Genomic DNA, 13,305 nt, shown 5'->3' with positions numbered 1-13,305 from the left:
TATTGATAACCAAGTACCAAGTCATTAACTTCAGCTACCTTGCCCCTTCTTTATTTTCAGTCCAAGTATGACAGGTCTTCCTTTTCTGAACATGTCACTCAGTATTTCTCCCAAATTTCTGCCCCAAATCTCAAACTGAGCTATTTTTTTCCTTTTTGAACATTGTTGGTTGAACGTAAAATGTATTTTTACAAAATTACAGTGTTCTCAGCATCTCTTCCATGTCAGCAACTCTAAAAGATTAGAAATAAATTCATCATTGATTTAAAAGCCTGTATTAAGTATTTACTATGTGTCAGCACCATAAAAGCAGCTTAGAATATTAATTAGGCATCCCTGGTTCCTGGCTCTCATGCTCTGTTCAGTCTGGTCTTTCACATTGAGGACCCACCCCTAGCCCAGCAAGAAATGTCAAACTGTGCTTTAAGGGGACTTACGCTAAAGGACTCCACGTTTGTGAGATTTGACTCAAACCAGTTTGTGACATGCCTGTACCCTGTCCCTTCTCTGTCTCTCTCTTTGCCTCTCCAGCCTCCTATCTCCTCCAGGCCTTTCAGTCTGATGTCTAACTAAGCAGCTTTTCCTGCTCTGACCCTCCCAATTTATTTCCTGGTCTACTTCCTATCTCCCTAGTCCCTTCATGGAAACTTTTTATACAGCCTCTTGATAACTGACCTCTGACTTGGTCCTGCCTACTCTTCTTTTTTTTTTAAAAAAAAAAATTTATTTATTTATTTATTTTTGGCTGCATTGGGTCTTTGTTGCTGCACGCAGGCTTTCTCTAGTTGCAGCGAGCAGGCTTCTCATTGCGGTGGCTCTCTTGCGGCACAGCATGGGCTCTAGGTGTGTGGACTTCAGTAGTTGTGGCACATGGGCTCAGTAGTTGTGGCACGTGGGCTTGGTAGTTGTGGTTCGCTGGCTTTAGAGCGCAGGCTCAGCAGCTGTGGCGTGTGGGCTTAGTTGCTCCGTGGCATGTGGGATCTTCCCAGACCAGGGCTAGAACCCGTGTCCCCTGTATTGGCAGGCGGATTCTTAACCACTGCGCCACCAGGGAAGTCCTGCCTACTCTTCTTGAATACTATTTCAGGAGGCAAAGGCAGTGTCCTAAGTTTCATATCAGTCTCTCCCTCTCTCCCCCATGCAGACACATCAACCCTTTTGGGGATGTGATGTAATGGAAAGAGCACTGGCTTAAAAGCCAGAGAGGCATGGACGTGTATGGCCTTAAGAAAACTAATAAACCTCTCGAGCTTCAGTTTCTTCAAATATAAAATGGGGATTCTATCTATCCATTAGTTACTATAAGGATTAAAGAAAATTCATGTAAAGGGCCAAGGGCAATGCCCAACACAGAAGACTGTCAGTCATCATGACTTATTTTAATACAAAGAGGTAAATATTATAATAGATCTGAAGTCTTGTAATAAATTATAACAATTAATATTAATAAGGAAAACCTAGTTACAGTTCCACAACATTTACTGAGCACTAACTCTAAGTTGTGCTAGGTACTGGAATTGTTAACTGTAAACAAGGAAGTACCTGTCCTCAAGGGGTTTTCATTGAGATAAGGAAGAAAGCAAGTAGAAAGATAATCACAATAGAGTGAGGCAAGGACCCAAACACAGGTTAAAAACAAGTTTTAAAACAAAAGAGCATAAAATATTTTAGATACAGATTGAACATGTCCAGGGAAGGAGGAAGGCAGAAGGCACAGTAGGGAGAATGGAGTGGCAACAGCAAATGTAGAGACACCTTTGTGAAATTTAAAGGAGAACGGCAGCTGCCTATTGGCCAATTTGCACTGATTACGTTCCTCCTGTTCAAATAATCAGAGCCACAGACTGGCCTACTAACTCACACACTCGTGTAAGATTCTTAAACTTCTGTTAGTCCCCTACCCCACCGTCCTTCACATCCTAGGGTTATAAAACATCCACACATGAAATACAATGTCAAAATACAGCACACTGGGAACAGGACAGCTGCCAAAAAGCACCCAATTCAAACAAACAGTTAAAAAAGACGAAAAATCAATGGGCCAATTGGGGAAATTCTGAACACATGCCTGTATACTTGACAAAACTAAAATTTTTTTTTTTAGGTGATAATGGTATAATGGGGTTTTTTTGTTTTGTTTTTAAGAGGTTTTTTGTTTTTTTTTTTTGTTTTTGGTTAAGAGCTTTTTGTTTTTGTTTTTATTTTCTAGAGATATGTACTAAAATATTTATGGATAAAATGATATAGCTGGGATTTGCTTTAAAATAGTATGGGGCAGGGGGAAGACAATAGAGTTATAAATGAAATAAGACTGGTCATAAACTGATCATTGTTAAACTGGGTGATGGGTACATAGGGATTTGTTATACTATTCTTTCTGTTCTTATGAATGAGATATTCCATAATAAAAAATGTTTTTTTACTAAGCACTAACCTAGACAGTCTATAACAGTAGAGAATAATATTCATGAAGTTTATTCTTTCCTTTTGTTCGTTTAGAAATCCAAGGCAGAAGAAATATTTTAAAACCTACCTAGTCTCCAGTTCCCTTTGTTTTTATAAGATATTACAGATATATCTTGTTTTCTTTTTGGAACCTCAAATCACAGAAAGGATAGAATGAATTCTTAACCAGGAGACAATGCCTATGTGTTACTTCTCTACCCTTAAAGAAGAGAATTCATTTTAGGATTCCCTCATTGTCTTCCGAAGGAATCAAAGGATGGTTTAACACAGAAAATTATGACTATATTCTTAGAGGGAGATTAATTTTTTAGCAAAGAAAAACTTTTTAAAAAACAATTCAAGTATTATGTGTTTTTTAAAAAATCAATTATTTTTTTTAAAAAGTGCAAGTGGTTGAGCTGTATAAACTGAACCCCTCGTGTCTACTGCCAAACACTGATTGGAAGAGTTACCTCCAGAGGACAAAAGCTTAAACAGGAGAGGCAGTTTCAAATCCAGATATGACTCTGAACCCAAAAGGAGAAAAGTGGGATAAAACAATCTTTGAATATATGCATTTATAAACCTTTAGGATCACTTATATCTTTATTCTAGCTCTCTTAAAAATTCTGGTTTCTCGGGAATTCCCTGGCGGTCCAGTGATTAGGATTCTGTGCTTTCACTGCCGTAGGCCTCGGTTTGATCCCTGGTGGGGGAACTAAGATCCCGCAAGCTGCGTGGTACAGCCAAAAAAAAAAAAAATTCTGGTTTCCCAAAAGCATATGTAAATTCAGTTTGTCCTTACAAATAAATAAATGTTTTTAATCTTATTTTTTATCCTTTACTTCCTAATAATAGTAAAGAAACATATATTGAGCTCTATGGGCCACAGACACCTGCCATCAATTATCTCATTTAATCCTCACAAAAGCCTTACCAGGTGGGTTCACTATTACCCGCATTTCAAATATGAGGAAACTAAAGTTGAAGGAAGCTAAATACCATACCAAAATTGCCAAACTAGTAAACAGAAGAGCTAGAATTCCAACCTGAGTTCTTAACCACTAAATAATACTTCCTTTCTGTCTTTTTGCCCTCGGTACCTATATTTTTAACTTTTGATTTGCAGCTCTTATTTTCTTCTAACTCTGGAGAAAAATAAAGTCAACTTTTACTCTTTTATATAATCCCTACTTTTCAAATGGATAGATTAAAACATATCAAGATCCTATGCCACTGTGTGCAATTTAAGCATTAACTTGTATGTTCAATACTTAGTATAAAAACATGGTTCTACTAAGCCAATAATAAAAGGAATTGAGCTTTTAGTAGTCTCCCAGGGTTAGAGAGAAATTTCACCGATCCATCCACGTGCTCAGCTGCTTCCCCCTGCAACGAAGGGCCCACATTTATTTGTAAGAGAGCTGGCACTGCTGGGGAGGCAAACCATGGCCATTATGCTGGACAAAGCTAACTATAACAGAACTTCTGATTTTATTACCCCCTTATGCACTGTCCTCCAAGTAAGTAACCTCTGGCAAGGCACGATGTGTCTACATTTTTACCAAAATAACACTGTCAATTTTTTAAAGTTTACTGTGTAATCAAGAGAGACCATTAAGAGAGTAAAACATCAAGCCACAGAGAGAAGATATTTGCAATGTACGCAACCAATGAACTCATCCCCAGCATATATAAAGAATGCCTATAAATCAATAAAAAGACAAACACAATTTAAAAACTGCCAAAACATCTGAACAAGTACTTCACAGAAGAGCATATCCAAAAGGCTGATAAATATATGAAAAGGTGCTCACTATCAAAACCACTAGGAAATACTACTACTATGTATCTACTAGAATGGTTAAAAGTAAGAAAACTAACAATACCAAGTGCTGGTAAGTATAGGACCAAACGGAACTCTCATACATTGCTGATGGGAATTTGGTATAATCACTTTGGGAAACCGTTTGATAATATCTATGAAAACTGAACGTATGAACCTATGACCACGCATTTCCACTACCAGGTATATATCCAATGTACGGCACCAAAAGACATACAGAAGAACATTCATAAGAGCCAAAACTGGAAATAAACCAAATGTCCACAAACAGCAGAATGAATAATAAATTGTAGTATAGTCATGCAATTAAATACTGTACAGAATAAAAAGAATTAGCTACTGCTGTAAGTAACAACATGATGAAATTCACAGATACAATGTTGAGTAACAGAAGCCAGGAACTAAGGAGAACATATATATGACTCCATTTATGTAAAATTCGTATCAGGCAAAACCAATCAATGATGAAAGGAGCCAGAGTAGTGGTTAACTTTGGGGAGGTAATAACCGGGAAGGGGCACAACTTCTGGATGCTGGTAATTAACTTTCTCTTTCTTGATCTGGGTGGTTTCATGGGTGTGTTCATGTTATAAAAATTCACTACAAATTCTCTAAGCTATATGTTTATCATTTGGACTCTTTTTTTGTATAAGTTATACTTCAATTTAAAAGTTTACTTTATAATTTTTTTTTTTTTGACCGCACTGCGAGGCTTGCAGGATCTTAGTTCCCTGACCAGGGATTGAACGCAGCCCTTGGCAGTGAAGGCGCTGAGTCCTAACCACTGGACCACCAGGAAATTCCCTGAAAGTTTACTTTGAAAGCAGTTTACTGGAAAAAACTGAAAGCTACCTATAATTCCAACAGTAGGTGAATATCCAAATATTATGGTATATCCAAACCCATGGAATATTACTTAGTCATGTTTTTAAAGAATGATGAAATAGGAAATGTTCAAAATAGTTTTTTTTTTTAAGTTAACTAAACTGAATTTACTGTAGTACCTCGATTTTTTAAAAAGATATGTAAATAGAAAAGTGACTGGAAGGAGATTTACTTAATAGTATTAGTGTTTATATTTGGGTGTTAGGTTTAAGGAAATAGTCATTTTCTTCTTTAGTTTCCTTTTTTTTTTTTTTTTTTAAATTAAGCATGTGTGGGACTTCCCAGGTGGTTCAGTGGTTAAGAATCTGCCTGCCAATGCAGGGGACACAGGTTCAAGCCCTGGTCCGGGAAGGTCCCACATGCCTTGGAACAACTAAGCCCGTGCACAACTACTGGGCCTGTGCTCTAGAGCCCACGAGCCACAACTACTGAGCCTGCACACCACAACTACTGAAGCCCGCACTCCTAGAGCCTGTGCTCCACAACAAGAGAAGCCACTGCATTGAGAAGCCCGCGCACTGCAAGGAAGAGTAGCCCCCGCTCTCCGCAACTAGAGAAAGCCTGCACGCAGCAGCGAAGACCCCATGCAGCCAAAAATAAATAATTTTTTTTTTTAAAAAGCATGTGTTATTTTTATAATGAGGGAAAAGTTATTTTAAAAACATTAACGGCTTGCCACAGACATTGAGACTATCTTAACCTTAATGAATTTACCCATGAAAATCTATCTTGGTATAGGATCTGTAGCACTGAAACCACTGAACCAGACCAACAATACCAGAAACAACTAGAAATTTGTTTTGGTTATGTGTTTCATTTTCTTTGTACGGCCAAAGTGAGAAACAGTGTAATCATGAGTCTGATAAAGGCTTTGCAATTGTTCTAGCACCCGTTCGACTTTGCTGATGAACACACATGTGACATAATAAAATCCAGACAGGATTTAACAAGTAAGGAATATCAAACACAGACCCTGTTATTGTCAAGGTTTCTAGGTGTGGTTGCAGCTCAAGTATAATAAGATCATTTACATCTCTCTGAGTCAGTCACCACTCTCCTCTCTGTGTCTCTCCTTCCACATCAGACGTGGGCAGGAATATAACACTCTATACATAGCACAGATCTGAGCAAAACAGTAGATTTTAGGAGAGTGATAACTCAGGAATAAAAAATCTTTTCCTTTTATGAAGGAAAATGAAGAGAGGAAAAACTTACTGAAATACACATCTACGAAGATGAAAAAATGAACTTTTAAACATGTTTATGAATTCCAAGACAACTGTCACCTTTTACCATTTTATTTATGAGATTCTCTAGCTTGCCCTAATTGTGTGTGTGTGTGTGTATGCGTGTTACCTTCCCACACTACAGGTTGGAGAGTACAAGGAATTAAGATTCCAGAAAGTTCCAAACTTCAAAAGGTCACACAGCTGGCAATCACACATACCACTCAAGTTCACAGAACTCTAGTAGAAGTCTAGTCCAAAATTTAAGGCAATAAGAAATGCTACAGTAAGCCACAACACAGGATTAAACATTTTCTATTTGTATTTCTCTTAGCCTGCCTTTCTCTCTGTTCTCCAAACAGAAGTTGTCTGTGACCACGGATTAAAAAAAAAAGAAATTTCCCCTCCAACTGTCAGTACATCAGTTCAGTTTTTATACTGCGATGATGCAAATTTCAAACCGGAATTACAACTATTACTAACACCCTAAGCACTTTTAGGGATTTTGACTCTCATTCAAACCAAGTACACATGGATCCCTTTCCCTTACTAACTTACCTTAAAAATAACTAAAATATTAAATACAATATTTGGGTCATTTTCTCCCCATCTTTTCCTCCAGACTCTATAAATCTTGTTAAGATGGGACTAATCAATAAATAAGAGCATCACATTCTGTATGGGAAAAACTAACATTTCTCTACAATACATTCACAAATATTTTAAATCATCCAAGACCAAAATAAAATTTCTAAAAGGCTTTCCCATGGTAGGGCACAGAGATCATGAAGTATTTTGTTTGGTGAAATATGAAAAGGAGATGATATAAGAAACAAAGTGCTCACATTTTAGGAGTTAATATGGACATTAAGTAGGTTGTTGCATCAACCCCAATTTTCACTTTCTAATCTCCTAAGCCATACACAAGTCTAAGCTATTATCAACTTTCTTCTTCCACTCAACTCTGAAACTTGACCTTCCTGAATTAAAACTGGCATCACGGCCAATTTTTCTCAAGTTTGTACAGCACATGTTGCTGCAAAGAGGTGGTGCGAGTGAGGAGGACCTCTGGGATTCCTCCAAAACTTGAGGTTTAGGTCCTTTCATAAACCAACTGAGGAAAACTGCTTACATCAAGCAAGTTCCATTATCCAAATTTAATACCATGGTGATCATCAGAAATTTTCAACCAACTCCCATAATATGTTTAAATGGATGTATTACCATGTTTTGTACTTCAGGAAGCACTCAAAGAATGACACTTGTCTTAGAGTAAGAACTCCAGAGGCCTGTGAGTGATGTTTATCAGAGGAGGTGCATCTTTAAAGGAAGGTCAAACAAAACTGTTCCACAAAGTTTACTGGTATATAAAATGGATTTTTCCTTATGTCTGAGGCCAAGTTTATCAGTTCTATTGCCAATCAATGAAAATTGAACACAAATTTCCCAAGCTCTGTGATCAGTTGGGTTTTTTTAAAATTTTTATTTGTTATTATTATTTTTTAATTTATTTTTGGCTGCGTTGGGTCTCCATTGCTGTGCGCAGGCTTTCTCTTGTTGTGGTGAGCGGGGGTTACTCTTCGTTGCGGTGCCCGGGCTTCTCATTGCGGTGGCTTCTCTTGTTGCGGAGCACGGGCTCTAGGCGCAAGGGCTTCAGTAGTTGTGGCACACAGCCTCAGTAGTTGTGCCACACGGGCTTAGTTGCTCCACGGCATGTGGGATCTTCCCAGACCAGGGATCGAACCCGTGTCCCCTGCATTGGCAGGCGGATTCTTAACCACTGCGCCACTAGGGAAGTCCTGATCAGTTGTTTTGAATGATCTATTTGCTCAATCACCTGGTGCTCTGAGTCAGTGAGGCAATATAGAAAAACTGTTACCCCAAGTGAGTATGTGTTGTTTAGAGTATCAAAAATCATTATCAAAAGCCTGGCACGCTTCATTCTGAGAAACCTTACCACTAAAACAAAAACCAAAACCAAAATCTTCACAATTCAAAAGTTCAATTAACCTATAATAAATCTCTTAAATTATTTGAATGCTTTCAAAAATATTCTTTGTCCTTGGATAGCAAATGTTTTTGATAGGTCTCCTTTATCCTGCATGATGCTGAAAAAGGAAATGTGAGTGACTGATGGTAGATGAAAAGGAAAGTAACAGAAAAGAAGTTTAAAAGGTTACAAACTTGACATAAACACTATAATTCAAGCCTGGAAGTACTTACAAATAGACTAACTTGATATAGATGGCATTGTTAATGACTCTACAAAACCTTTAAGCATGCAAAAAACCATAGTTAACATTATGAAAGTGGCACTGAATTTTTCCACATTTATTAATGCAAATTTCTCTTACCAACTCTTATCCTTTTCTGTGTTTTCCAAAGAAAAATAGTGTGTATGTTCAGTTGATTTTTTTTAAATTCCAGACCATAAAATTAAGGGCATGTAAGGAACTATGGAAAATACAAAGGTTATAAAAGCATTTTTAATCATTCACAATTTCCTATCCAGAGATTTTGTTCTGTTTAATTCTAGACTTTTATATATGCATTTGCGAATCCATGACTAAAGGTATAAACATATATATATATTTAAATGTAGAAGGCATACACAGGAATGTTCATAGCAATGACATTTGCAACAGCAAAAAACTAGAAACAACTAAAATATCTGCCAATTGGTGAATGAACTAATAAAATGAGGTGAATTCATGCAATGGAATGCTAGAGCAGCAGGAAAACATAAAAAGAACTACAGTAACCTGCATCAGCAAGAATGAACCTCGTAAACAATGCTGAGCAAAAGAAAAAAAAAAAAAGCAAGTCACAGAAGAATATACACAGCATGATTCCACTCCTAAAGTTCATAAACTTACAAAACTAAATAATACTTTGTTTGGGATACATACAAACTATAAAGCAGAAATAGGGAATGAGTAACAAAATTCAGGATGATGGCTACATTTGAGAGTGAGGCGAAAGTAACAGGACAGGCCCAACGGGCCTTCAGAGGTATTTTAAGGTTTCAGTTCTTAAACTAGATCATGGACAATTTGCTGTTTTTCCTTAAACTGTGCACACACATAACATATACTCTTTTGTATGTGATATTCCATAATAAAAATGTAAATAGCTAGTAAGACCTATTCAACTCCAGAAGAAAACCACACCAACTACCTAACCAACCTAGTCACACATTAACTGTGAACAACCACGAATGACATCTGAGGAAACCCAACAGAACAGGAAAAGTAGACCAAGATGGACCTCTGGAAAAACATGCCCCAAAGGAAATATGAGTTATTTCAGGAATTAAAAGAGAACTTTAAAAAAATGCTAATTAGCATGCTCAGAGAGATTCAAGAGGATATCACATCTATAAAAATTAAGAATAAACCTGCTGTTAAAACGGAAGGTAAGTAAAAGAGAGAGAGGAAAGACAGCAAACACAAAACAGATTTTAAAACACAGCACATGGAAGGGAAGAAGTAATAAAACAAAATTCTCCCTGAGCTCCAGAAAGACAGCCAGTAAATTCAAAGAGTCTTCTAACTCCCAAACAGGATGATGGAGAAGACAGGCACCTAGACACACTCTAAGGAAAACATCAGAACTCCAAAGACGAAAAGCAAACCCTAAAACCGTCCAGAGTATAAAAACAAGTTACATTCACAGAAATGACAATCAAATGAGAGATAAAGACGTTACTGAAAGGCAAGGACTTAAAAGTTTAACTCTCTTGCACCCCATATCAAAACTAACTACTCCAAATTTTAAGAAGAATACAAGAAAAATGACAAAGTATGAGAAACAACAGCAGCTGAGTAAGACCGAGAAGGAACATAGAAAGCAGAGACGAAAGTAAAAGTAGATCCAGTAGGGACTTCCCTGGTGGTCCAGTGGTTAAGATTTCACCTTCCAATGCAGGGGATGTGGGTTCAATCCCTGGTTGGGGAGCTAAGATCCCACATGCCTGGAGGCCAAAAAACCAAAACAAAAAACAGAAGCAATACTGTAACATATTCAATAAAGACTTAAAAAAAAAAAAAGGTTTTTTTTTTTAAAAAAGAACACTAATATGACTGAAAAAACTCAGAAGGAAAGAGTACTGGAAATGAGTACACTTCTCAACTGTTCATAGCGGAGAATCAAGACATGCTTCCTAAAGGTGACTTAACATATTGAAAGTTATACTACTAACTGATAAAAAATGGCTGCACCTTGGGAAGTGGGATGGGGCTGGGCGGGGGGAGGAGGGAGGCTATTTTTCCATTTCATGGAGTTTTTCAACAATGTTCCCATGCCATTTTTTTTAATTTAATAGGAAAAATATGCACAGTATTCTTACAAGTATTCTCATACCTCATTTCCACCTCAATAAACCTTAAATAAGACCATCTTTTTTCCTGCTTCATAAACACAAACACACAGGGACTCAGGAATGCTGCTGCTCTGAACTATGAAGCCCAGGTTAGGGCACTGAAGTCCTGAAGCCCCCAGAGCACATTCCATCTTTACCGCTGGTTTCTTTTGCTTCCCCCCAGACCCCAGGTCCTGTCACTGTCCTTGTAGCCAGCGTCATTCACACTGACGACCTGTATGACACCCTGATCTCACAGTTGGACGCAAGCATCACAACTGTGTCCCCTCCAAATTCATGCTGACCACACTCTGTCTGCCTACGAGCACCAGCACTGCTTTCATTGTTTCATTAATTCCTCCCAAACTCCCCTGCCGCTGCTGCTCTAATTCTTTTCACATTTCTCAAAACCCCATGCTTCCATCTTTCTGAATATTCTTTTCCCTTTAAACCCACACCAATTTCCTCTCCCTAAATCATTTTTTTCAACCAAACCATTCTTCCTGTCTCAGAGAGATGCTCCTCCTCCAACTGGATGGCAGCCTGCTCTCAAATTCACCCTCATCTACCCTCCAGGGATCTAATCTGTGTCCAAATCTCCCTAGCCAACACAATCTTTTCTTAGCCTCCATTCTTAGCCTCCCAGGCCTATAAAGATTTCTCAGTATCCTCTATTATTAAAAAATAAGAATAAAGTAAAAGAAATAAGCACTCCTTTGAACCTGCCCTTGTTCTTTAATTCATTTTTCCCAACTTCAAACTAAGAAGCCTACAGACTCATTGTTTCTGTGTCCTCATCGCTTTTTAATGTAGCCTCTGGTCCAGCCACAGGACTGGAACTGACTAATCCAATCATCTGTATTCCCTCATCTAATCCTCCTAACCTCTCTGTAGCTTTAACATAGTTGAGTATTTACCTCCATAAAAGCCACTTACTACGCACCCCAGTACACCTCCTATTTCTGCGATCACCTCTGGCGGCCTGGATGACTCTTCTTTCTCCTCTAGCTTCCTAAATACAGGCATTCCCCCTTAGCTTCATTTTTCACTTTCCCTTTCAAAGATCTGACTCACCCTGATGAACCTCATGAAGATGGTGCTCAAATCCTCCAACCGCTCCAGGATATAATTCACCATCTCTAACTGCCTATTGGACAGTCTACCTGAATGTCCTGCCAGTGCCACAGATTCCATCATGTCCAAAATTATATTCATCGTCTTCTCCCCAAACCAGCACCTCAGGTATTTCTACGTATAACATAAACATTCTCCCATTACCCCAAATTAAAATCTGGGCCATCTTTGACCCTGCTGTTACCTATTTCCTCACATATTACCTTTCTTCCCCTCAATGTTTTACAATAAGGAAAGTAAAGACGAATAAGACATGATTTCCAGCCTCTGGGAAGGATAAACAGAAATGTAAGGGGGGACTTCCCTGGTGGTGCAGTGGTTAAGAATCCGCCTTACAATGCAGGGGACATGGGTTCGATCCGGGTTCGATCCCTAGTCGGGGAACTAAGATCCCACATGCTGCGTGGTGTGGCACGGCCAAGGGGGGGAAAAATATATATATATATATATATATATATGATTTTTTCTTCATACATTTTCCTAAACCATACTCACAGGTCATCTCAGGAATTAAGAGCTGGAAAGAACTAGATTCCCTCATCTAGCCACTTCATCTCCCAGAGGCCAGGAAAGGTTAAATGATTTGCCTGAGGTCACAAAGCTTGTAAATAGCAGAAATGGGACCAGAACCCAGTGACCTTTTTCCCTGTTACCTCACTCACTGCCTCTGACATGCCTCATCTCAGAATGCTTTCCCAGTTGATTCCTGTAAAAGGCAACAAAAATGAGAATCTGTAAAGAGGGTCCAGACGTCAGGTCTCTTTCAAAAGTCTTCAACATGTTCTCTTAGACACACACACACACAGAACATAAATTCCAGGAAAATAGGGATCTGGCTATAACTTAGTTCTCTGTAAAAATGAGAAATAGGTCCTCAGCTTGTTGATGCCAAATTGACCTGAAGACTCTCTTGTCCCCTAGGTTCTCCCCCAAATGCTGATAAAGTCATTCTTCTTTCCCCAAATAAAGGCCTAACTGGAGTTCTAACTATTCAACTAATGGCTAAAAAACTTAGAATTGGGGGGAATGAGGTGGAGGCACATAGGGTTCCCCCCCATTCCCCATCAGAACTGGGATGGCTTGCAGCAAGGGTCCCCAGCCCTTGCTGACTGGTTCCGGTCCACGGCCTGTTAGGAACCGGGACGCAAGCAGGAGGTGAGGGGCGGGCAAGCGAGCGAAGCTTCCTCTGCTGCTCCCCGTCGCCCCCATTCCACCTGAACCCTCCCCCACCCCATCTGTGGAAAAATTGTCTTCCACGAAACCAGTCCCTGGTGTCAGAAAGATTGGGGACCACTGGCTTAGAGAAAATGAATTCTAAGTACTGAGCCAACTGAGACGATACCAAGTTCCAATTAGTATGTCTTAGTCAAACTCTGATTTCACCTCCTGTCAAGAGAAAAAAAGGTACT

The 13,305-nt window shown here is 38.7% G+C and overlaps 1 protein-coding gene and 1 pseudogene across 4 annotated transcripts in view; both read right to left on the bottom strand.

The window, feature by feature from the left end:
* The window catches only part of LOC137775141 (small ribosomal subunit protein uS5 pseudogene), a 51,218-nt pseudogene extending 39,241 nt beyond the window's left edge, over nucleotides 1-11,977 (bottom strand).
* Nucleotides 1-13,305, bottom strand: part of DIP2B (disco interacting protein 2 homolog B) — a 230,445-nt gene that overhangs the window by 196,827 nt on the left and 20,313 nt on the right. The gene's annotated exons all lie outside the window — the stretch shown is intronic.

The sequence above is a fragment of the Eschrichtius robustus genome, chromosome 13 (genome assembly GCF_028021215.1).
Source record: "Eschrichtius robustus isolate mEscRob2 chromosome 13, mEscRob2.pri, whole genome shotgun sequence".
NCBI lineage: Eukaryota > Metazoa > Chordata > Mammalia > Artiodactyla > Eschrichtiidae > Eschrichtius > Eschrichtius robustus.
This window is presented reverse-complemented; position numbering and strand designations above follow the sequence as displayed.